Source organism: Macrotis lagotis, chromosome 5 (assembly GCF_037893015.1).
Source record: "Macrotis lagotis isolate mMagLag1 chromosome 5, bilby.v1.9.chrom.fasta, whole genome shotgun sequence".
Lineage (NCBI taxonomy): Eukaryota > Metazoa > Chordata > Mammalia > Peramelemorphia > Peramelidae > Macrotis > Macrotis lagotis.
The window spans coordinates 155767606-155793085 of record NC_133662.1 but is presented as its reverse complement, the minus strand read 5'-3'; the positions used below and the strand labels follow the sequence as shown (position 1 = coordinate 155793085).

Here is a 25480-nt window from a genome sequence, read left to right as displayed (position 1 = left end):
TCACTTAGGCAGTGAATTTTCAAAAAAAGAAAAAAAAAGAGGTAGTTCACAGGTAAAGTTGCTTGAGATGAATATCAACAGGTAAGTATAAATATTCACTAAAATCTGGGTGAAGTGAAAACACAAGATATTAGGGAATCTAAAACACAGGCTTTGGGTGGAACCAAAACAATATCTGGGTGAGAGAAACTAAAGCAAATATTTCAGCAGATTCAAGACCTGAATGCACCCCAAAATTCTTTGCAACCATTTCCTATTTCCTTGGAGGGTAAGTCAGAGTAATATCCTGGGCTTAAACAATATCTGGTAACATAAAGACTTGATTCAAACAATAATTAATAATATTTTCCAAAAATATAATTTTTTCCATGTAAGGGAACAGAGCAGGTATGGAATATGCAGGTCAAGATGCTGGAACTATGAAATGCTCATGAAATATTTAATCATGCAGTGATTTTTGCCCCCGTAATAGGAAGTGTAAGAAAAAGATGCTTTCTTGAATCTGTCTTCATCTAAAACTACAAAAATTTGACTTCCATAGCAACATGAGGACCCAGTTCTGTTGGAGGTGTGTATATATACTAATCTATTCAGAGCTCAGGGTTGGAAGTGACTTGGAAAAAAAACAACCCTCTAAATCTTGCCCACGCATTTATGTGTGTGTATATATAATAAGGCCTTTGTGTGGGGAGACCAGAATTTTAGTGCATGTACGCTTCTCTCTCTCTTCTTTAAATGATCTAGCGATCACCGCCCACCTCCCCTCTCCTATCCAGATATGAAGTGAAAATCTGCAATTATAAAATGTTACTGGGATGAAAAATGCTTCTTTTCTTTTCTTTTTTTAATGTCAAACAGTTTGTTACCAAAGGGGGGAAAAAGCAACTCCCACAAGAATAACAGTACCATTGGGGTTTATGGGGCTATCAGGCTGCTTATTCCACAGATTATTTTAGTCAAGTCTGCTTTAGAGCAAAGCTAAGAGAACTCTAGCCTATTCCTTTGCACATGGAAAGAAGTGTTTTTTGTTTATTATCTGTTGTCTCAAGGAGTCATGGAGGGCTGGCTAGCTTGGTCGGGCCTGAAGCACAAGATAGTGGCATCAGTTCTTATACCATCCTTTCCCTTTGGTACTTGGACAACTGTCCTAGAGTCTCTTCCAATTTTGACATTTGTTTCTCTCTCTTTCTCCCATTTTCCCCAAAGCCAGAATTGTTTTCTCAGTTTGTACAAGCCTTTTCTTCCCTTTTTTATACTCCCTTACTCTAATGAGGTTGTGCACCCATCTGGTTTCTAAACCTGATAAGAGAGACACTGAAGTCATTATCCTGGTTATGGATAGGTGTTTGAAGACATTGAAATTTGGCTTATACTTCTTGTAGTAGAGTTTTGTCCATGTAAAATACTGCTTCATTCAAAAAGGCAATAAGCCAGCTAAGATGGCTCACTACATAAAATGTTGGCCTTGGAGTCAGGAAGACCTGAAATAGAATCGTGTCCAAGATTACTGACTGCATGACCCTGGACAAGTCATTTGAACTTTCAAAGTTTCGGTTTCCATATGACTAGCTTTTTGAAGATCAAATGCAACAATCTAGTTAAGGAATTTTGCCAACCTTAAAGTGCTACCTAAATTCAATTCAAGGTAATAGCAATCATGAGATGTGTGGGTGTATGTGTGTGTTGTGGGCTTAGGTTAGAATCTCCAGATCGTGAATAATAGGCATGATAAAATAGATAGAAAGGGTGAGGTTATTGTTCTGATTTTCTCCTTTATATATTTTCTAGCATTGTCCCCCCCATTTGCTCTGAAATATTATTTTTCATCCATCTATCTATCTATCTATCTATCTATCTATCTACCTATCTATCTATATCTATCATCTATCTACCTTTTTTTTTTCTCTGCAGGATTGACCATTCCATAGGTTTTCCCATGCTCAATGGAAAGACTGAGTATGGATCTGGCAACAGATTATGTCTGTCATATGAGCATCAGGCTAAGATTGGAGAAGTTCATACCTAGAAGGTTGACTATGTAGCGATACGTATTTTTAGCTACAGCAACTTATGAAGAGAGCCTACAGAGTGGTGAAAGGATTATTATTATTAGTGATAGGAATAGACTTAAGGCAAACTAATGCATCCGTGAAGTATGGACTTGTGGTTTAGTGAAGGGGGAAATAAAGCATAGGATCTGAAGACAAAGGACTTCAGTTTAAGGTTCTTCTATTTGGGTGCTTCTATTGGGTGCTGTAATCTTGGAGAAGTTGCAACTTTTCTGAGTCTCAGTGCCTCATGTGTAAAATTAGGGAATTAGAGTTGATGATCTCAAAGTTTTCTTCCAGCTCTAAACCAATGACACTGTAACACTTTCCAGATTTAGGTGATTGTGATTTTATATGTGAGATAAATTTATATCTTCAGAACCCTCTGTACAACTATATTATTCATGTATGTCCCAGATCCCCTTTGACCCTCTTTCTGAAATTCTAGTTTGTTTGATTCTTTGACCCTCTTTCTGAAATTCTAGTTTGTTTGATTACTTAAGTGGTCCCTACATTATGCTCTGAAGATATGCCTGAATATTATATGAATGTCTGTTTCTTTCCCCTAGCTTTTATATCATGCCTCAGACATGTTTTATTCATGTACTATAGGCAAACACTTTATTAACTAAGGACCATTAGTAGTATAGTACTCCTTTTTTTTGAGGGGGACATATCTGTTCATGTATTCCATCTCTTCCTACCTTCACGAAATGCAAAACTACCAAATGATGAAATAGGAACAATAATGTCTTATCTGTTCTTATATATTATGTAATTTATATTTTATTTTTATTTATTTTTCCTATTATATGTGTATTTTTCAACTTTTATCTTTGTAAAGTTTTTTTCTCTCCCATCCTTCATTCACTCATCCTCACTCTATGATAGCAAGGAATTTGATATAGGTTACACATGCACAATCATATTGCAAATATTTCCATATTAGTTATGTTGCAAAAGAGGAATCAAAACAAAAAAAGGGAAAAAAAATGAGAGAAAAAAAGGTGAAAATAGCATGTTTTGATATATATTCAGGTTTCATAGTTCTTTCTCTGGATGTGAATGGCATTTTTCATCTCAGGTCTTTTAAAATTGCCTTTGATCTCTGTATTGCTGAGAAGAGCTAAGTCTATTATAGTTGATCATCACGCAATGTTGCTGTTCCTGTGTAGATTATTCTCCTGGTTCTGCTCATTTCATTCAGCATCAATTCATATAAGTCTTTCAGTTTTTTTCTGAAATTTGTCTGCTCATCATTTCTTATAGAGCAATCATATTCCATTATATTCATATACTACAATTTGTTAAGTCATTCCCTAGTTGATGGATATCTCTTTAATTTCCAATTCTGTGTCATGCTATGAATATTCATACATATGAGTCTTTATCTTTTTTGTGATCTCTTTGAGATACAGACCTAGTAGTGGTATTGATAGATGAAAGGGTATACACAGTTTTATTACCCTTTTGGGCATAATTTCAAATTGCTCTCCAGAATGGTTGGATCAGTTCACAACTCCACCAACAATGCATTAGTGCCCCAATTTTCTCATATCCCCTCCAATATTTATCTTTTCCCCTTTTCTGTCATATTAAACAGTTTGATAGGTGTGACGTATTACCTCAGAGTTCTTTTAATTTGCATTTATCCAATTAATGGGTGTGAGAGGGGTGGTGCACTCATAGGAGGAATTCTTAATATTGTAGGCAAAATTCTATTCAAAATTCAAGAGTATCATTAGGTATCTACTGTGTACAAAATGCTGTGCTAGGCTCTAAGTTTCCCAAAATTAAAAAAAAAACCAATAAGCAACTTTCTGCCCTTTACAAGCTTATATTTCACCCAAAGGGTGATGACACACATTTATCATTTTTATCAATGATGGATAAAAATATGGATAAGTTCATCAAATTTGCAAATGACACAAAACTAGTAGTAAAAACTAATTGACATAGTGGTTGAATCAGAATCCTAAAACATCTTGATGAGTTTGAGCATTTGGACTGTATCTAATAAAATGAAATTTAATAGGAATAAATACAAAGTCTTATATTTGAGTGGTAAATAAAATGAAACTTTATCTGCCCAAAAGATGAGGCTTACATTGACAAAGGTTTATCTGTTGAAAGATTTGAGGGTTTTAATGTATTACAAATTTCATAATGAGTAAACTATGTGCTATGGCAACCAAAAAAGTTAATGCCATCTTGGGTTTGCATTTAGAGGTGCACAGTGTCTAGGAAGAGTGAGATGATAGTTCTTCATATTCTGTCCTCATCAGAAATATTGCCTTAATTTCTGAGCATAATAGTTGAAGGACCCTGATAAATATGAGAGTTTCCTAAAGATTTGGCATCCAGTATAATAATGACATGGAATATATGACATGGGAATGAGTTGAAGGAATTAAAGATGTTTAGCATAGAAAATACTAAGGGGGGCGGCTAGGTGGTGCAGTGAATAGAGCACCGGCCTTGGAGTCAGGAGTACCTGGGTTCAAATCCGACCTCAGACACTTAATAATTATCGAGCCGTGTGGCCTTGGGCAAGCCACTTAACCCCATTGCCTTGAAAAATCTAAAAAAAAAAGAAAGAAAAGAAAATACTAAGGTACATATGAAGGAAGGTGCTCTCTACACCCAAAGAAAGAACTGATAACTAGAAGCATGTGTAGAATGATTGTACACATATGTTTATATGTCTATTGGTAGTGGAGAGGAAAAAAAGGAAAAATGAAAGAAAAAGAAATTCATATTATAAAATTATTATGTGTATAAATGGAATAGCAAATTGTACATAATAGATTTGCAATTTCATGTGCAATCATTTTTAAATTATTTTATGTTATAGAAATGACTATTTTATCCCATAAACTAAAAATAAAAATGAATACAATTAAAAAATACTAATGTGGATGTTGGGGGTTGGACAGTAGCTTTCTTCAGGAATGACTGTCATGAGAAGGATGGATTAGACTTACTCTGTTTAGTCCCCAAGGACAGAACAAGGAACCATGGATGATGCAGATAATGTTGCAAAAAAAAAATTAAAGATTTATATCAGAAAAAGCTACAACTTTCTAAAAATTTTTAGAGATATCTTTTCAGAATAGAATGCTTTAAAAGGTGTTCGGTGCCCTTTCCTGAGACCTTTAGACAGAGAGAAAAAGCAACCACTTGTTGAATATATTTTAGTGTGAACTTATTTTGTATATATAGATGACTATATAGATACTATATATATATATATATATAATATATATACATATATAGGGAGAGACTATATATATAGACTATATGGAACTTATTTTGTATATATATAGATGACTACATAGATACTATAGATATATAGTATAGATGACTATTGAAGTGACTTTCAATTCTGAAATTCTATGATTTGGATCATTTTACATAATTAAGTAAAAATCAAGAGAAAGAGAAGGAGTAACGGAACAAAATTTAGAGTGAGAGTTGTGAGAGAGAGAAAAGAAGAGATTGAGTGAGAGGAACAGACAGACAAATTGAAGGGAGATAAAAGGATAAATAAACTCAAGTACCCTATGAAAATTAAAGCTAGGAGAAAACAACAGAGAAGTCAGGACTTGTACTGAGCTTTGAAGAAAGAAAGAAAAGGATTATGGATTACTATTAGAAAGACGTATGTTTCATGTTTGAGAGATGAACTTTGCAAATGGACAGAGCTAGGAGATATCTTAGCAAGTTTGGTTAACAGCTGGAAATTTGAATATGAAATGCATGAAAAGAGAGTAATATGAAATAAAGTAGTAGTTTGTAGCCATGTTTTGAGAGTTTAAATGTCATTTTAAGTATTTTGTGTTTTTATCCTCAAGGGATAAATTCGCAGAATATATTTATGAAGGGAAATAGTTAATTCTGTCTTAGAAAGATGATTGTGGCAGCTGTGCGAATGATGGTTAGGAGAAGTAAAAGACTAGAGATAAAAAACATATTGGAGGCTATTTTATAGTCCAGTAGAGAGGTCATGAGGACCTAAGGTAGAATAATAACAATAATTGAAGACAAGAGATGAATGTTCTGGAATAAGAGATGACTTGACAAATGATGAGATATGGGAGAAGGAAAAGTCAAAATTGACTTGGAGGCTTCGAATCTAGTTGATAGCTCCATTAACAGAAACAACAAAGTTTGGAGTGTGGGGGATGGGGAGGAGAGAGAGAGAGAGAGAGAGAGAGAGAGAGAGAGAGAGAGTGTGTGTGGTGTATGTGTGTGTGTATAAGCTGGTGAGTTCAATTTTGAGTATGTTGATATAAGTGACATCCAAATGGAAGTGTCCAGCAGAGAGTTGGAAATACAGAGCTGAAGTTAACTAGAAAGATAAAAGGAATATAAAGAAATCACTTCATGCTGAGGTTACATATGTACATCCAATTGATTTGACTCTTTTGATTGAATTGACCTTAATTGACCTGAACTGCATAGTCAAAATAATCAGGAAAATTAGTCAAGCACCCAGAGGAAAAAAAAAATGAGCCTATTTTAAGTTAGACTTTTTTTCATGCATCATTAGTGAATGAATCCTTTCTCTCATGTGAAGACATCTGCAGAATTTTGATTTTGAGATTTTTCTACAACCCAATGAAAATCATTATACTTTTTTGAGGGATTAATTAGTGAAAATTGTATGTACAGAATGATGGGAGCCAAAACAATCAGGTGCTACTGTTAAAAAAATCTTTTGGAAATGAAAATCTGTCTCTTCAGCAGTTCTTCCTGATAAAAACAGGTTGAATGTGACCCTCTAAGCATAATGGAATCCTTATATGATCCACTCACAGTTCTGTTGTGGATCCTGGTTGCTAAATGAACTAAATAAATCACAAATGGAGTGTTAAAATCTTTGGTTTAAAATTAGTATACAAAGTATCCCATAATATATGACACCCTCTGCTGATTGTTTCTTTTCATAAAATCACCACTCCCACGTTACTAAATAAAGAGCCGAGACATTCAAATTGGACACTGGGTTGAAATGTGGAAATTCTAGTGGTTGTCCCTTAATAGAAATGACTTTTTTTTATTGAGATATCTAATTTTGAAAGACTACTACATTTCACTTGATTATCATGACAGAAGGAGTACAAAAAGGAAGGGAAGTCAATAATTCAATTTATTTCAGTGAGCTTTTATTAAACACCTACTATATATTAGAGAGGCAATGTGGCATTGTTAATACAGACCTCTGAGTCTGCAAGATCTGAGTTCATCTTTGACACATTTGTGTGAAGTGACCCTCAGCAAATCAGTTAACCTCTCATTGTTCCTAGGTAACTCTTTAAGACTACAAGAGGCTGTTTTTTTATGGAAATTTTCTCCACCAATGAAATCACAAGTGTGAACTCCTCCAACTTTTGCTCTTTCTTCTCTTTCTCATATGTGCATGTGCATGCACATAAACACACACACAAGCACATACACACATTGTGCAAGGCCCTTGTTTGTGTCTTAGAGACATAAAGATAAAATGAAAAGCTCTGGGTTTCATTGAAGAGATGATATTCTATTAAGAGGGCTAAGAAAGTAAATCAAGGAAAAAAACTCAAAGATATGAGGAATATTAGGGAAAGAAGAGATAAAACTGGACTGGAATAAAAATGTCTAAAAAAGAAAGAAAAATATTTCTTTAATGGACTCAATTTGATTCAACAAATACCTTTATTAAACTCCTAACAAGTTTCAGACACTATGGCAATCACTGGGTATATAAAAATGACAAAATGAATCATTTCTAGCCTTCAACAATCATAATGGGAGGAGAGAGCATTTTGAACAGAGAACAGGACAAAATATATACAAGTTAAAGAACTTTTTTGCTGAAGAATACTCAGACTTTTGCATGTTTTATTATTCTTAATAATTAATTGTTTTAGATTTCCCTTGTTAATATGATTTATTCAGGGATTTCCTATTGCCTTTAGGATAAAACATAAACTCCCTAGTCTGGTATTTAAGACTATCTATAATCTGGTTCCGGTTTTCTTTCTCAACCTTATCTTGCATTCTTCTTTCACATAGTTCATTTTCTCACCAAACTAAACTACTATCTGTTCACCAAACTTAATATTAATTTATATAGGTTTATATTTAATTTCCACCTCTATGTACTTAATACAGTTAATATGTAACAGGCATTGTTCTTGACTAGAGTGTGTGTACTCTCTTAATCCTTACCTTTCAGAATTCTTCTCTTCAGGACTCAACTCAGGGGCCATCTCTTCTGTGTAATCTTCTCTAAGCCCCCAGTTAAAATTTTTCTTTAGTTTCCCTAGAACATTTCTCTAAAGCATTTCCTAGACCATATGTCACCTCTTCTCACCATCACTCATATCTTGCATTAAAAGTTCTTTATGTAAATTTCATGTCCCTTAAGAGAATCTAAACTTAATGGCAGCAATTATGTCATTTTTCTTCATTGTATCTTTAGCACAATGTCTTGTAGATCATAAGCACTTAATAAATGCCTATTCAATTAAACTTAAAAATATTTTTCATTAGACTAATAATTGAGTGTCTGTTTTAAGTATAGTACTATACTAAGTGCTATGGAGGATACAAAAATGAATAAATCATGGTTTCTTCCCTCAACATTTAATAAAGGACAATAAATTTGGTTAAAGAATAGAGTTTGGATATAATAGTAGAATGAGATTAGCCAGAGAAGACAAAATGGAGTCAAACTGTGGGGTACCTTGAAAGTCAGGTTAATAATTTTGGATATTACTATAAAAAAATCTAGGATAAAATATAAAGTATTATGGATTTTAAAACCCTTCACACTTACTCCATTTCCCCCCGCCCCAGTCTTATACATCATTCCTTCTCCCTACATTTTCTAATCCAGAAAAACTGGCCTTCTCTCTGTTCCTCACAAACATCACTCCATCTTCTTTTCACTGATTGTCCCCTGTACCTGGAGGCATCTCTTCCTTACCTCTACCTCATCTTCTTTCAAGATATAGATGAACTTATCCCACAAATTGTTAATACCTTCACACTCATACAAAATTCTGTTTTCTTACTCATTTTATTCATTTAATCTGTATGAACTTGTTTTCCTGTTTGTATATAAACTCCTTGCGATAGGTGATTGTTTTATTTTTGGTGTCAGTATCTCCAGTGAATAGTTTATTTTGTGGCACACAGTATGTTTTTAATAAGTATTTGAATTGAGATGATTAGGATTTGAACTAGTGGTAGTGGTAGTGAAAAGTGTAATTTAATGAAAACAGTATGGTGTTGGAGATGGAGGTGAAAGTGAGAGCAAAGTTCCAAGTTCTAGCCGTGGCTGTCACTATCTATGTATATGAATTTGGGTGAACCAGTTCACTGCTATGGACTTCAGATGTGTTGTAAGAAAAGAGAACCTTGGCGCAATTTTCTTTATTCCTTTTAAATCTTGGTTTCTCCAAATTAACAGAAGGAATTGTGAAGGAGGGATCAGTAAAACTCTGCAACTGATTGGATTTAGAGGTCCAAAGAATGAGTTAAAGGTGATGCTTTGGTTAGAATTCTGGGTGACTGGGATGGTGCTGGAATCATTGATAGAGGGAAGTCAAGAACATGAGATGAATTTGTGCAGAATTCAGATTCAGGGTTTAAAAATTTTATTTGTTTTGGTCTGGAAGGGGTCCTTTTTATTGGAACTAGATAACTCCCCATGAGAAATTATCTTTTCCAACATAGAACTACATCTTTTTTGCCATTTATATAGGTAATCTTAGAGGGATGAGTAGATATTCAGGTAAGGTTCTAGTAGATGGTTGGAAATGTAGATCTTGAAGTTATTAAAGAGGTCAGACTGGATGTATAGATTTGAGATTCAAATGCATAGAAGGAATAGATGAGGCCATAGGGTGGAGAAAATCTTTGAGAAGATTATATATAGAAAAAGCACAGAGTTGAAATCAGAACTGTAGGGAACTCATCTTTTCTCATTACATATTTAATCCTTTCTGTACTTTTGAGGTTATATATATATATTAATTAAACATAATGATATTGGAGGCATTATTATTACTAAATCTCAAAAATTTTAAACTATTGAACTCATTCCTTATATATTTCATTCCTTTGCTTAGAATAAGTATATTTCTAGAGTGTCTAATAAATGAAAATGTATATTGAATTCTATTTTTCCATAAACTTCCATTCTGTAATTGGATATGTGTTCATAGAGCATTGCCCTTTTAAGAGCTATTCTCCAACAGCAAAAATAACTCAGAAATAGCTCAAGTTACAGCCTGGCTCCAAAGATACTCTCCATAGAGTCAGGTTGCTGTTTCCTCTGGCAGTACTGCAGGAATATAGGAAATATAGTATGTACTATAAGGAAAGTATATTTCTATATTGGGGAAGGGAGAGCCCTGGATAATTGTTACTCTTTCTGCATTAAAATGTTCCTTTTTGGTGTTCTTTCTTCATCCCTCCTACCTAGCTTAGGTTCAGCCACTCCTCTGGGTGAAGCTTTTACATGATGGAGAGGTGGTCAGTTTGGACCAGACTCAGAAGCCTTTTCTTTTTTTTCTTATTGCACTTTTTTCCTTTTCCTCCTGTGCATCTTGATTCAAAAGTCATTTCTCTCTTACTCTTGGTTATTATATTTTTTCTTTATAAAATTAAAGCCAATACATAATGAAATTGAAAAGCTTTGTCAGAACACTGAGGCCTATCATTTGAGAATCAGTTTTCTTGGGGTTCTTGCATTGATGATTGAGGGGAAAACCTGGCATTTTCATAGCTCTGTACTTCTTTTTTTTTCTTTTTTTTATTTAAGGCAATGGGGTTAAGTGACTTTCCAAAAGTCACACAGCTAGACAATTATTAAGTGTCTGAGGCCTTATTTGAACTCAGGTCCTCCTGACTCCAGGACTGGTGAGATCTGTACTTCTTGTACTTATAAGATTTGTTAATTCTTTTTTCCCCTCAGGTTAGTTTCATTTCTCTCTCTCACTTCCCTCACTCTTCATTGAGAAAGGAAAAAAAAACAGAAAAAACCCATTGAAATGACTATAGAGTCAAATTAAAAAAAAATCCCTCATTGAATAAGTCATTTATATGTATTATGTATGTATATGCATATATATGTGTGTATAACCATGTATATGTTTATATGTATGTGTATTCTAGTGCATGTTCATATCATCTGAGGGTATATGAAAGGGCCTTGGATACATGTCATATGAAGGTAGTTGAAGTAACAATGAAGTTTATCATAGAGAAGAGAAGCCCCAGATGAAACATGGTGGCTATGTTCAGGTATTTGAAGAGATGCCATATGGAAGAGAGATTAGATTTGTGTTTGTCAACAAAGAGAGGAACCAATAACTGGGTAGAAATTACAAATTTAAAATTTTTGACTTGTTATCAAGAGAAAGCAAATCTTTCCAACCATTAAGATTTACCCCCCCTCCCCCATAGAAGGGAATGAGAAAGAAAGTGGATTCCCTCTTTTTTTTTTTGCAGTCTTCAAAGATTCAATAAATTCTTTTGGGAATGTAGTAGAGTAGATGGAAACAGAAGTCCTTTCTAATATTCCAAGATTCTATAATATAGTGTAATAAATATCATTCAGTCAGTGAACCGTTATTGAGTGTCTCTTATTTGCTAAGCATTGCATTATTCTGTGTTATAGTGGGGAGGATACAAAAAGAGGTTAAAAAAGAGTTCTTGCTCTTGAGAAGTTTACAATCTAATAGGGGAGACAATAACTAATAAATTACTACTATCTATATAAAGGATAAATTGTTGTTGTTGTTGTTGTTGGTCCTTTATTCTCAAAGAGGTCCATGACATCTTGCAAGTGCATTGGATTTAAGTGAGGCAGGTCTGTGTATAGTCATCAGCCTCACTCTGTTCTCTGGAACCATCTTGGTCCAAAGGTAAGAAATAGATTGGAGATGAATTGGAAGAACCTGACCTTCATTAGCTAAGATCTTTCCCAGATCTCAGTTTGTATGAGGCAACTCCGGTTCACTGATTGCAGCTAGATAAGAAATGAAACAAAGAATGGACTCTTTTACCAACTCAAAAAAATTCTATCTAGGTGGGTAAGACCCTAGGGTTTCTTGTTTAAAAAATTGCTATATAGATTCACTATTGCTATATTAAAAAATTGCTATGTAGATTTTACCCATCAGAGGCCAAACAATGACCAAATGATGCTTGGGCTATGAGTAGTAGTAGCTGTCCCACTGGGGTCCCTCCCTCCCTCCCTCCTTCCTTCCTTCCTTCCTTCCTTCCTTCCTTCCTTCCTTCCTTCCTTCCTTCCTTCCTTCCTTCCTTCCTTCCTTCCTTCCTTCCTTCCTTCCTTCCTTCCTTCCTTCCTTCCTTCCTTCCTTCCTTCCTTCCTTCCTTCCTTCCTCCCTTCCTTCTTTCCTCCCTTCCTCTGTCCTCCTTCTCTCCTCTCACTTCTTCCTTTCCCTCACTCCTCTCCTTCAGTCCACATAGAGAATCCTTTTCTTGTGAATGCTCTGCCCAAAGGAGAATAAATTTTGATTACTTAAACCTTGCAAGATATCTTGGGGTTTAACAGGCTAGATTTCTTTTTTAAGGACCACACCCTAAACCCAAATCTCTTTTACCCTCATTAAATGCCCAATATTACAGGATAAATAGGAAATGATTAAAAGAGGGAAAGAATCAGAATAAACATATCAAAAAAGGCAGAGAATAAGTACTTGGAAAAAATGTAAAGTTCTATGAGGGTTTCAGAGGAGGGATCTGTTAAAAGTGAAAGGGTTTGTATGTATTTTCCTACGCAAAATCCCATTGTAAGGGGGTTGTAAACGTAGGTATAATGGATAGCCTGCTGGACTTGGGAGTCAAGAAAATTAAGTTCAAATCCTTCTTTAGAAACTTTTTTAGTTGTATGACCCTGGGTAAGTCACTAAAATTCTCTCAGACTCAGTTTCTTCATCTTCAGAATGGGGATGTAATATTTACACCACAGGATTGTTATTAATGGGGAAGGAATGCCAAGTTAAAATATAAAATATTATTATGTAAAGTGATTCATAAACCTTAAAGACCTATATAAATGTTTTTATATTTATAATATATATATATTTTATGTAATATATATATATATATTTATATGTTTTAAGTTTTTGCAAGGCAAATGGGGTTAATTGGCTTGCCCAAGGCCACACAGCTAGGTTATTATTAAGTGTCTGAGACCGGATTTGAACCCAGGTACTCCTTACTCCAAGGCCGGTGCTTTATCCACCATGCCACCTAGCTTCCCCAATATATAGTATATTTATATACTATATTATTATATAGCTATATATATAGTTATTATTATGTTTATAATTACTATTATTATTTTAAAAAGATGCTCCAACCATTTATTTATTTATTTTTAAAATTTCATGCCTACATGCTTTGTAAGAACATTATAGAATGCTCAGTATGGTTTTTGTATGTAAGTTTCTGTAAGATGCAGTTAAAAAACCTTTCCCTACTGTGCTAAAAGAGCAAGGAAGTAAGCCTAGGGGAAATCTGAACACATCCATCCTCCTGTTTATGTTGGAACAAAATTGCTTATAGGTATAACCATAACCTCTTTCCCTAAGATAATGTTTGGCTTCAGAACATATTATTGTTTCTAATTTTTCCTATGAGAATCATGTAGGAGAGTCTTTTAGAGAGATGAACATTTTCATTTTATCTATTTATTTTACAACAATTTACATTGTGTAGGCTGATCTCAGCTACATTCTTGGAACCAAAACTCAATTTTCCTTTGGGTGGATAATCTCTTACCATAAGGCTTATGTTTTCTTGGTCAATAAGTTTTCCCTTGTTAGGACCACATTATGACAGGATGTTCTGTGTGATCTCTGCAATTTTAAGCACCATCTACTTTTAAAACTGATTTTTCTATGATGAAGACTATCGTGCTACAAGAAATGATGAGCTGGTTGATTTTAGAAAAACATGGAAAGACTTGCATGAAATTGTGGAAAATGAAATTAGTAAAATCAAGACAATATTGTATACAGTAATAGCAATATTATTCAAAGAATAATTGTGAAGAACTAAGTTTTTCTGTATCAGAATAAATACTCAAATCAACAATAAGGGCCCTATGAAGAAAGATTCTGTCCACCTCAAGAGAAAGAACTGATAAATAGAAGGTTTAGCAGTATGAGATATCACCTCCCTAAATTAAATTAAATTTAAAATCTGACTTGTACAAGGCTAGACTATTGCCTTGGTTTATGCTTATTTTTGTAATACATTTACAGTTTTTGAGAATAAGAACCAGGTCACAGAAACCTTTGAATGCCTGAAACTTTTAGCTGAAACAGTTTAGATATTGAACACGATTTTCTTAAAAAGTGTAAACTAGAATGTATTTATAGAGCTGTATTATGTAGGGATAAACCTAAGACCATGGATTTGGGTAGTAAAGTGTAAATATAGGTCCAGAAAAGTCAGCCTATTGCAGAGAATAATCAAGGTAGCAGATGAATTGTTTTCAGTTCTATTGCTAAATGTGTATAAATTTGATTGATTTGGCTGGTCCTTGTTCTTCATCATTGAAGAAGACCAAAACGACATGACTGTGTTTGAGACAAATTACCGTATGTTTGGTGACTGATCAGACTAATACAAGCTCAGAATGCTCTACCACAAGTTGGGTCCATGTGAACACCTGGATGGGTATTCTAAACTTATAGATGTCTGTTTCCTTTGAGCTGTTTAATTCTACCTACCTCATAGAGCGCAGCGCCCCCCCCCCTCACTGTTGAGGGCACACTATATACTGTGCCAGTGTCTCCCATGCTGTACAATCAATTCTTTTTTTTTTTTGTTTAATAAGTTTATTGGCTTAATATGAAAATCTTCATAGAAAATTAAAGATTTTGATGTTTTAACTATCAGCCGCACGTTCCTGGGCTCTGAGGAAACTTGCCTTCTTCTGAACAGCTCTGTCTTTCTTCTAGGCAGTGGACATTTTGGAGCGGTTCCATCTTTTTAACTTCCCTCTTGCATTTCTTTTCATACACTGGATTCTCCTGGATACCAGCAGTAGCTTTCTTGTACATCTCCTCCATCATGTTGGGAGTTATGTTGTTCTTTATGTACTGTGAGAATTGTTTTTTATAAGCATCTTCATCTTCTTCCATAAGATAGCACATATAATCTGCAACATTTTGGCCCATGTTGTGTTTTCGATGGACTTCAGCATTGAATTCCTTACTTTATGAATCATACCCTGGGAAGCGTTTGGTACTGTGAGGAATAGACAAACCACCATCCACAGCTATCTTAAGGGCCCCAGAGACTTTGTTTCCAGTGGTAGTTCTGGCAAGACCTGCATCCAGGTAGCATGCAAAAGCACCAGGATGACCATCAATGCTTTCCACGTTGTATTCATCTCCAGTCACTTCCACTTGACCTTCATAGATCTTGTCCATGCCAAATCTGTTTAGAAGCCTGCGGGCCAGCAGCAGGCCTGTACAGTAAGCGGCAGCATAGTTTGTCAGGACAACCTTCACACCATACTTGGGTAACTCATGGGCATAGGCTACACAATCATATCCCCTTCTATACGGGCATAAGCAATCTGGTAGATGATGTCTCTGTTGGTGACGTGGACAATCATCCTGTACCTCAGGGTATTGTACTTGTTTTTGTCCTGGATCACCAGCTGCTTCCGCACATAGTAGTCTGTCTTTCCTTCTCTCCATCTCCAGAACGTCACCTGGTACCTCTTGAAGTAGGCCTTGTTCTTCACAACTTTCACAAACCCCATCCTACTGAATGAGACCAGTGCCCTCTGCACAGACCAGCAGGCCTCGCAGTGCTAGGGGGGAAAAAGGGCTGTACAATCAATTCTTAAACTTCTTCAACGAAACCTTCAGGGTATCTTGATATGGCTTCTTCTGATCCCCTTGTGAGTACTAGCCCAGTGTGAGTTCTCCATAAAATAGTTTTTTTTTTGGCAAGCGTACATCTGGCATTCTAACAATGTATCCAGCCCATTGTTGTTGCACTCTCTGTAGTAATATTGGAATGCTAGGCAGTTTAGCCTGAGAAAGGACCTTGGTGTCTGAGATCTTCTCTTGCCAGGTAATCTTCAGGATCTTCCTAAGACAATTTAAATGGAAGAAATTCAGTTTCCTGACATGACGTTGGTAGATTGTCCAGGTTTCACAGGCATATAGCAATGAGTTCAGCACAACGGCTCTGTAGACCTTCAGTTTGGTAGTCAGTCTAATACCTTTTCTCTCCCATAATTTCTTTCGGAGTCTTCCAAATACTGAGCTAGCTCTGGCAATGTGAGTATCAACCTCTTTGTCAATGTGTACCTCCTTGGAAAGGACTGTCAGGGTCAGTGAACTTGTCTACAGATCTCAAAACTTCTTTATTTGCTGTAATCAATGGTTCCACATATGAATGGTGTGGTTCTGGTTGATGGAGTACCTGCGTTTTCTTGGTGTTAATTGTTAGACCAAAATTAGCAGAAGCAGCAGCAAATCTATCCATACCTTGTTGCATCTCAGCCTTAGAGACTGCATTGAGTGCACAATCACCTGCAAACAGAAGATCATGCACCAACACTCTCTCCACTTTGGTCTTGGCTTGTAGCCTTTTTAAGTTAAAGAATTTGCCATTAGTGCATACCTGACATTGAGGTCATGTTCATCCTCAGTGAAGGCATTTGATAATATGACTGAAAACTATTTAGGAAGATAGCAACAGGCAAGGAATTCTGCTGCCATTTGGAGGGAATTAAGGACTGGTGTGTACTTCCATCCTTTGAAATTTCTGATATGTATTTTGACATCATTTTCATGGGAGAACACATATTGGAAATCATAAAATGAAAACATCTGTGCATACAAACATATGTATATAGATACAATCCATTTGTTATATCTGGTCCATAGGAGAAAACATGAAATCATGACTAAAAAGCTGGATTTAGAAGTAGTTAACCTGAGTTTGAACCTTGGATCTACAGCTTACTTTCTGTGTGACCATAAATAACTTTTGTTGGCTACAACTTACCCACCTGTAAATTGAAGGCATTGATAGAATCAAATTGTCATAACCTCTGTGTGGTATCCCCCCTTTGTGGGGTATCCCCCTTTGACAGCTTGGTGAAACCTATGGACCTGCTCTTGGAATTTCATTTTTAAATGTGTAAAATATATAAAACAGGAATGCAAAGTATAAAATACATTAATAAAGGAAACCAATAATATTGAAATAGTTATCAAAATACATTTCTTATAAAGCCAAACTTGTCCACATTCCCCAGGTTAAGAACTCCCAAAGATGACCTATCTCTAAGATTTTTGTAATGTTAACTCTTCCAATTCTGCATTCGACATTAGAATATGAAACTATTTCAAGCTGATAATATGTATTGGAGTAGAATTGAACACTAGGAGTGAAATGCTCAGGATATCATACAATAAGATATTTAATGAGAAATGACCTTTATTGAAGCAAAAGCATTGAGTGGATTTCTTTTTAGAATGTTGAAGCTAGAGGAAAAGTGGTAGTTTCTATTTAATATTTTACTCTAATAATACTTTACATACATTGTGTATTTGATCTAAACAACAACCTTGGCAAGTTAGTTCATGTATTTTATAACTAAGGAAATTGAGACTCATTGGAGTTAAATAACTTGTTCAGGGTCACTATCTAGTAAGTGAGTAAGTTGTTACTGAGACACAAGTCTTTTGATTCTATGTCCATTGTCCTTTTTGGCTCATTAGTGCTATCTTTCAAAGAACTCAGAATTTCATACCTACCTCCTGAGGCAAATGGTCTTATTTCAGCCTTTGGAATAAATTAAATCAAAATTAGATTTGTTCATATTTTTAATCTATCAAATTTAGAGTCTGGAAACATGAGTTTAGGGTTTCTGTTTTGCCATTTAGTGGCTAAACTGTGTGATCCTGGGCAAGTCTCTTTACTTTCTGACAGTTAAAGTAAGATTAATATTTTTTTATAATGAACATCTCATAGAATTAGTATGAAGATTAATTGAGATGTGCAAAAAAGTATTTTGTAACTTTGATAAAACTATACAGATGTAGTTCTTAATTGTCATGATTATTAGAACCTAATATATTTTAAATAGTTTTTATGCTAGAATAGGAGATTATTTCTATTAGTTCTTCAATACTTGGAATATTCTCTCCTCCCTTCAGTCTCTTAGAATCTTTAGCTCCTTTTAAAGTTTAAGTTATGGGTTACCCATTTCAAGAGTTTTTCTGAATTTCCCCTTGCTTCAATTCTTACCACTTAGGAAAATTATTTTGTGAATATCTTGTATTTGCCTATCTGTGAATAAGTGTAATCCTCTACTAGAATATGAGCCTTGAGGGCAAGAAATGAGTAATTTTTGTCTTTACATCGCTAATGCCATTTAACAGGTTCTTTATAAATACTTATTGATTAGTCTCATTTATTTTTCATCAATATTGCCTGTATAATTGAGCTATCTGGCATCAGTAGCAGAGGCCAGATTAATTAGTGCATACTTCACAGATACAGAGCTACAAAGTCCTTCAGAGGTTTGGCTATTGCCTTGATAGCCTTCTTTCATATATCCATGATTGACCCCATGGTTAGCACACCAGGATTATCTAACAGATTAATATCAATTAGCTTTTACTAAGTGATAATTACTGAGACGTTATAGCCAAAATAACATACAAACCCTCTTTCTTCCTCTGTCTTTGGGAAGAATGAACTCAAGATTAAAGCAGTGTTACAAAATTGCTCAACATATTCACTTCCAAATGGGATAGAAATGATATGAAATGTTACTTCAGAAAGCAGCCTCTCAATCTTTGGGCTTTATTTTTTGTTGCTTTTTTCCTAACCAATGACTTCTTGGGGCAGAGCTGGCTCTGCAAACTCTGATATGGCATAATGACTAGAGTGCTAAAGCAGGAGGCAGGAACACTTGAGTTCAAATTTAGCCCCATTGGAGAAAAGGGAAATTCAGAAACTGTGAGATTCAGGACCAATTACTTTACTGGTGTTTGCATCAGACTTCATTCCTGTAAAATATGAGAAAATAATTCCCATGGCTGTTGTGTGAGAATCATATGACATAATCATTGTAAAGTGCTTAATAATGCATTGCCCAGAGTAAACACTATATAAATTTTAGTTGTTTTTATATAATCTTCATACCTAACACTCTTTCACTTAAGAACTGGAAAGGAAAAAAATGCGAAAGAAATAAACGGGGGTGTTGTATTCACTCTGGCCATGGACTGGCCTAAGTGGGGAGATAGACAGCTGGCAACAAGAAGCTTCTATAACAACTGCTACTACTCTTTCCCCTTCAATAAGTTTATAATAGTCCTTGCCTCCTTTCAGCATCATGGAAATAGATAGATAGATGATAGATAGATAGATAGATAGATAGATAGATAGATAGATAGATAGATAGATAGATGGAGATAGAGGGAGGGAGAGAGAGAGAGAGAGAGAGAGAGAGAGAGAGAGAGAGAGAGAGAGAGAGAGAGAGATGTGCTCAAAGATCCTGGTTGAAACTTTTTTGAATATTTACTCAGTTCTAGCTCAGCAATCAATCAAAAGTCCATTTCTTCACGATGGGCTGTTAGGAATAATTTCCCATGGACCTCACATAAAATAATATATAATCCTCTTTAATAAAAATTAATATCCATATACAAGTTGAAATAATCTGCTTTAGGTTTTAAGATGAATTGCTTTAGGAGTATGCTATTCCTTTTCTAAACACACATTTTTTATTGTTTACAGAGTTGATTTAGAACTAGAGTGTCATTTTTGCATTGTAGAGTTAAAAAGCAAACATATTGGTGACTCAATGATTCAAAACTCTGTATGGTGATCACTAATATTTTTAACAAGTTTCTCTAATATTAGTGAAATACTTTTGGTTTACCAGGCAATATACTATTTAAGTGCATTTGGATTTTTTTCTCTTGTAGAAGTGTCATCTTGAGAAGTTTAACATTCTGCTGCTTAAACTCTATTCTCTGTGCATTGTTCATTTTCCTAAATTTTAGTTCAAGTGCTAAATACTTATAGAGTAAGAATGCTGTGATGTTTCTTTGTTTTATTTTCATTATTTTGTGTCAGTGATGAATGACTTTTTCTGGAGACTGTGGAGGTACCCTAGCAATGTCTTTTGCTCTGTAATTCTTATAAGACACCTTCTCTACTCTTCCCCAACCCAAAGTTGTTGCAGGAAATGATTGAACTGTGCCAAACCATTTATGTTAACTATTCTCAATAGGGCCTTCACTAAAATAGGAATGGTGATTTTAAAATGAATATTTTCTTCCTCACAGTGGCTATTCAAACACTTCTCTCCTTAAGCTCCTACCTCAAGCAAAACATAGTTATCACATCTAAATAGTTCAATCTCCTTTTTGAGTCTTGAGTCGCTCACTTCTTTGTTCAGAGATGTATATAACATGCTTTACAGGTCATTTGGTTCTTGCATTGATCAGAGTTCTTAAGTCTTTCAAAATTGCTTTCCTTTACAAAGTTATTCTTATCTACATTGTTCTCCTGGTTCTGTTCACTTACTGTTTCCATATTGAGTTTGATGCATTTCTATGACAAAATGTCTCTACATTTGCGTGTGTATGTGTGTGTGTCTACTATTTCAAGTCTATTTTAGTCTGTTTCAGATGAGTGAAGTTAATGCCTACTCCTCCTCACCCTTTTACTTCATATTTGTTTTCTTTTCTTCTAACAGTTGAAAGAAATGCAAATGCCATCCTTCTTCCTCCTATCTATATTAGTGTATCCTTTTTCCTTTCACTTCTCTTTCCCCTCTTAAAACTCATGGAATAGAAGCAGTCCATTCTCAAGTTGTCATTTTTTCTCATATAACTCAATATCCTTTGAAGACATAAGGTTCTAAAGGGACACTTATTTCTCCTTACCTTATTAGAATATTATCACCACATTATCATAGAGTTTCTTCTAATTGCTCAAATACATTTACTAGGTTTCTCTGGACTCCAGGATTGAATTTAAAAGTTCTTACTTAGCTCACATATTTTCTTTAGAAAGGTTTGAAAATCTTGTGTTCCATTAAAATCCATTTCCCCTATAGGATTATTTTTAGACTTTCAGAGTTCTTTCTTGATTATAAGACTATATATTTTGCCTTTTTTAGAATATTGTGTTCTTTTATCTCAACTATGATAAAATTTTCTTTATCTTGTGATAAATAATCGTGACTTTGATTCATTGATACTTGAACTGCTTCTTCCATGATCACTTGGGTATTTCTTCTTTGAAGTAAGTCCTGTATTTTGTCTTTGACATTTTGAGGGCTTTTCCATTCAGGGGTTCTTTCAGGAGGAAATGAGTGGATTCTTTCTATCCTTACTTTGTTTTCTGGTTCTAATAGATCTGGCAGTTTTCATTTATAATTTCTGTATTTCAGTTCTGATTTGATACTAGGTATCTTAAATTTTCTTTGTTTTAATGATAATTGAACTTTGTTATAATAGTTATTTCTAACTCATGTAATCAGTGATTTTTCTTTGGTCTATTTTACCTTTCAGGAAATCCACTATTTACATAAGGTTAATCATTTTTTTCATCCAAGGAGGTATGGTGTGGTGTGGGGTAGGTCTAATATGAAGGCAAATTTATTTAAAAATAGTGTTTCTAGAAGACATAATGGAAGGTTAGGTTAGAGTGGAATATGACTTTGAGAGAGAAATATGGTTGATATATGTGGGTATGATAGAATAGAAGTTTTGTCCAGAGAAGAGAACTTGAATTTAGGCATTTTGTAACCTAGAATCAAAGAGATTCCAGTGGGTCATAAAGGAAGTAAAATTGCCATACTTTGCACAATCGGAATAGGGATGTTAATTTTTATTATCAATCCATGAGTGAAAAACAAGATGGAAACATCAGGGAAGGGTTGGGAAATGGTCTCTTGTAGACCATTTGACAAGTTCTCTGGCCCTGCTTCTTGATTGACAGGGGAGGTATTGGTGAAATATTGAGATCTGACAGGATAAAGAGGGATCAAACAAATATGAAGTACTTAACTTCCAAACAATCAGTTCACAAGTATTTGTTAAGTGCCTGCTAAGCCTAAAAATTGTACTAAATGCTGGGGACAAAAAAGACAAAAAAAATTCAAACAATCTTTTCTGACAATTCTAATGTTTCAATTTTGCTCTCTTCTTACCTTCCTTATCATTATCAGTTTCCTGGACTACTGTATATATATATATATATATTTAATTGGCTGCCTTGCTTTTATCCTCTCTCTGTCTCTGTCTCTGTCTCTGTCTCTGTCTCTGTCTGCTCTCTCTCTCTCTCTCTCTCTCTCTCTCTCTCTGGGTTAAGCTCATTCTCCAGGATCACTCACATAAGTAGTAAGTTTCTGAGGTCACATTTGAACTCAGATCCTCCTGACTCCAGCACAAGTGCTCCAACTAGTGTGCCACTTAAATGTCCCTGTTCTCTATCCTTTCCAATTTATTCTTTATACTGTGGTCTCTATAATCGTCATCATGTGTTGTTCTGATCATATTAATCCTCCTCCAATGAAAACATTACTTACCAAATCAAGTAAAAAATCTCTTTTTCTGACACTTAAAGTTTCTCACAATCTGCCCTCAATTTACTTTATAAGGACAGCTTTACACTATGTTTAGATAAAAGTGGACCATTTGCCCATTGGTGTCCAACCCTCTCTAGTCTCCATGCCTTTTTTCACATGTTACCTTGTGCCTGGAATGGATAATTCCCAATTCCTGCCTGTTGAAATCTAACCCTTTCTTTAACTATTAATTCAGGTGCCATGTTTTTGGCATGAAACCTCCCATATTCTCCAAATTTAAAATAATTTTTCCTTTAAGTCAACACATTATTATTTGCAGTTCTTTCATGCACTTTTCACATACTGTTTTGTGTATTAGTTATGTAATCCCATTGATTACAAGGGCAAGGGATGTGTCTTAAACTTAATATTTTGGAAATTTTGTTTAACATATATATATACATATATGTATGTATGGATGGATATATGTCAGATTTATTTGGACAATTATTAATGGCCAAAGGGAGCAATTAGGCAAGAGCTGGACATTTATGTATTTCTTTAGCATGTTATAGATACAATCAACTAGAGGGCACTAATGAACACTCCCCATCTGGATCCCTAAAAGTAGGCCAAATAGACTGTCGGCACATATGCACAGGAGAGGAACGTGAATACTTTGCGTAATCTCAGTACTAAAAATAATTTTCACCTGTATTTATAGCTGTGTTATCATACTTGAGGAGATTGAGGTAGAACCTAGCTACCAGTTCAGGAATAAAAAAAAAATGCTTGTTATTATTGCTGTTCCTAGAGAAGGAACATTAACCACTTGATGTTCTGCTTTTTAAGAGAAAGACTTTTGTGTGTTTGTTAAAAGCTTTAATAGTGCAGTTAATGTGTTTCTGATAGTTGTATATACTGATAACATTAATGTATTGGGATAAATTCCATAAGAGGGAAGATTCTTTGGAGGACCTTTTGAAAGATAAAGAGATAAAAAGATTACTGGCTACTAATTGTTCAAGCAATAAGGAAAATTCTAATGCCTTTTTTTGTGGGGGGGGGGGGGTTGGAGGGATGGATTGGTAATTCTAACCATCAAATAAAAAAGGTGTAAATATCGAAGTAATATCTGTGGGTATGGTTTTGTCCGGTTTTCAGTTGTTCTTTGTGTGGGTGCGTGTACTTAGAGGATTCTGGGATGGGAACATATTTAGATATTCAGATATAAAAATGTGCAAAAATCCAGCATTTATGAATATGAAATCTTTGTGAAAGACCTGAATTGCAGGGTATCTGTGCATATGCTTGAGTGGGAGGGAAAAGAGTTTTGAACAGATGACTCGAGAACTATTAAATCTGATGCACATGTAAAAAGTCCCTTCTTTTTTCCTCATAAAATAAGATACACCAGAATCTCAATTTGAGTTCTATTTTATACCTTATTTCTCATTAGGAATGATCTATGTGGGACGCTGCATAAACAAATGTTGATTTTGTAAAATGATCACATCAATTCAGACAAATCTAATAACAAATGGGAATGTAAAGAAGTTGATGGCATTGGAAAAAGTCACCATCAAATTAACTTTTATCATCATACAAGGCAGTTTTAAGATAAAGATTCTTGTACTTGAATATGAACTCCTTTCTGATTGGCAGGTTAATATTAAGCTGAGAAAGGAAAGGGGGTAATACTACATTTCTTTGGGCCCACTAAAAATTAATTTGGGTGGGGTATTTCGGCAAGAGGGATTGTTCAATGAACAGGAACATGGATAAAATAAAAGATTATGTCATTTTATAGACACTTGGTGGGTATGTTTAGGTTTAATGCTTGTAATGTTGTGTTAAAATTTACAAAACAGGTTGTAATTGCAGCAGCTTATTTAAACCAGCTATTTGTGGTTATGTCTTTTGAGGAAGCTTAAACTTCAACTCTCCCAGCAAATTGACTTCGGGTCTCTTGTAAGAAAATCTAAATGTAGGCTGTTGAATAATCCCTTTGAGGGCCCTGTAACTATTTTTATGCCTGGATATGCGTCATCAGTGGGTATTTTCTCTGGTGACTAGCTTACATCAGGTCTCCTACCATACATTCTATCAGTGAGTGACTTATGATTGATGGGGGCCACGGCTGTTGTTTAGTTTTTTTTTTTTTATCTGTGACCTCAGCGAATGGACAACAGGAATTTCCAGGCTGCTAAATTCCCTGAATGCTTGAAGACACGGGATCGTGGGGACTGATAAATGCAGGTAGCCGGGATATTATTCACCCGAGGGTGTTGGGGGGAGGGGGAAGAGGGAAAAAAAAAAGAGGAGGGAGGGAGAAAGAGGAGGAGGAGGAAGGGGGGGGATTCCTTATGTGAACAGCCGTAATTCTGGCTCAGCTGGCTCCGCAACCCGCCGCGGGTGCGTTTGCACGCATGGAAAGGTGCATTTCCTGAGCCTGGGCGCAGTGGCCATAGCGCTGCTTTACCCCCGTCGGGGAGCGCTGCAAGTGTGGTGCAACGAGGAGCTCCTGGCGCTTTGCTGGGGAAGTCATTTATTTAGGTTTTGATTACTTGATATTTTTTAATGGCAGTTTTGCCTCCTCCCAGGGGATCATGGGGCTGTTTTCAATAATTTATGTAAAAGGAAAGATTTGAAATTTAAAGCAAGCTGCTTGCTTTCCCAACCGGTGAGAATTGTGCACTCGATTTTTGTCTGCCTTGTTTTAACGTGGGATATCATCTGGGAGGGGATGGCGAGAGGTGCCTTGAGCTAAGGGAGAATTTTAAGGCTAAGGTGCACCTGTTACTTCAACCAGCATACCATATTTTGGGGAATAAAG

The 25480-nt window shown here is 35.2% G+C and overlaps 1 protein-coding gene and 1 pseudogene across 13 annotated transcripts in view; one reads left to right on the top strand and one right to left on the bottom strand.

The window, feature by feature from the left end:
• HIVEP2 (HIVEP zinc finger 2) overlaps positions 1–25480 on the top strand; it is a 392429-nt gene that overhangs the window by 70908 nt on the left and 296041 nt on the right. Inside the window, exon 1 of one of the 13 annotated variants that reach the window (XM_074187724.1) lies at positions 12396–24903. The exons of the other annotated variants lie outside the window; for them this stretch is intronic. The gene's annotated coding sequence lies outside the window, so the exon portion shown is untranslated. Of the gene's footprint in view, positions 1–12395; positions 24904–25480 lie in introns of those variants that run through there. 13 annotated transcript variants of the gene reach the window in all.
• LOC141488040 (large ribosomal subunit protein uL18-like) lies at positions 14907–15852 on the bottom strand (annotated as a pseudogene).